The 1,450-nt window shown below is 40.6% G+C and overlaps 1 non-coding gene across 1 annotated transcript; it reads right to left on the bottom strand.

Moving 5' to 3' along the window:
• Nucleotides 1-422: 422 nt before the first annotated feature.
• LOC111827145 lies at nt 423-527 on the bottom strand. Its single transcript, XR_002830653.1, has one exon. It is a non-coding gene; the product is annotated as a U6 spliceosomal RNA (small nuclear RNA).
• Between the last annotated feature and the right edge of the window lie 923 nt (nt 528-1,450).

Below are 1,450 nucleotides of genomic sequence, written 5' to 3'. Positions count from 1 at the left end.
CCCAAACTGCCCCCTGCCAGCCTAATCGCCCCCAACTGAACCCCTGCCAGCCTGGTCTCCCCCAACTGCAACCCCCATTGGCCTGGTCACCCCCAACTGTCCCTCTGCCAGCCTGGTCACCCCTAACTTCCCCCCTCTACTGGCCTGGTCACCCCCAACTACCCCCCCCACCGGCCTGGTCGCCCCACTCAGCCTCCTTTTCAGTTGTTTGGTCGTCCCTCACTAACCCCCTGCCAGCCTAGTCGTAGGCAGCCATCTTGTGAGGGTGTGAGGGTTAATTTGCATGTCACCTCTTTATTATACAGGATAAGAAAGTCCCAGCTGCTTCTCTAGCTATTAGATTGAATAATTCCAATTTTGTTTTAAGGGATAGGACTTGGTTAGATAATTATGCTTAACAGGTTGCCAGGAAATTGTTTTTTTTTAAAGTGGAATGCTTCATGAATTTGCATATCATCCTTGCTCAGGAGCCATGCTAATCTCTGTGTCATTCTGATTTTTAGTATATATGCTGCTGAAGGAAGCACAAAATTTGATTTTATAATGTTCACCCAGTAGACTTTAAGGGCTGTCTTGTAAGACTTTGGCATTTACTTAGCAATTATATATACAAAGGAGCTTCCAGTTATTTTTACTATTCTGTGGAACTACGTGGAGCTCTGACAGATGATTATTTGTTCAAGAAGAAAGGTTTACTTAACAAAAACATGGTCTAGAAAGTGACTCAGTAACAGAGGTAGGTGGAACTTGATCTTCGACTGAACCATCTTCTGAAACATTCCACCTTTAAATACTATTTGGCATCACTTTAAGATGGTGGGGACGCTGGTGCTTTGGCGATGTTGAATATACTTAAATGTGTATGTGTTATCCCTTGTTTAAACTAATAAGATTTAGTCAAAGGTAAAGCATCCCCTCAAGCTGCCATTCTTGTCCCTGCTGTCAGCTAGAGCAGAATCACTTTATGTTAAAGAGTACATTAGAAAAATTGGCTCATGTTGTAAAAACAATTTATGTTACAGTTGGCTCAGCAACACTATTTTGATACGTTATACAGTGCTTAGGATACTAGGTATCAACTCACTGGCTTGGGAACAGAAGAGTCAATATGGACATCAGTTATTGTTTTGGGATGGCTGGCATGAACCGGCTGCTGGATTAGTAACTGAAAAAAACCTGTTAAATATGGTAACTGACTTTTAGCAGACTGACTTTAAACAGACAACTAAGGTTTATCCTTTTCAGAATAGTTACCTTGAGAGACTACACATTTATTCCAAAGATTTTGCAATTATTTTTTAAAAAAACTCTTGCATCTGAGTTTAGAATCTGAGTCATATATTTTAAAAATGTGATTCAGGTTCTTTTCGTGTGTGTGACTGGTATAGTGTTTTTTGAATGACCATAAATCAATTGGTGACAAGTCTGGTCAATAAAATGGATAGTAAAA

This window comes from Myotis lucifugus, unplaced genomic scaffold (assembly GCF_000147115.1).
Source record: "Myotis lucifugus unplaced genomic scaffold, Myoluc2.0 scaffold_136, whole genome shotgun sequence".
Taxonomy (NCBI): Eukaryota; Metazoa; Chordata; class Mammalia; order Chiroptera; family Vespertilionidae; genus Myotis; species Myotis lucifugus.
This window is presented reverse-complemented; position numbering and strand designations above follow the sequence as displayed.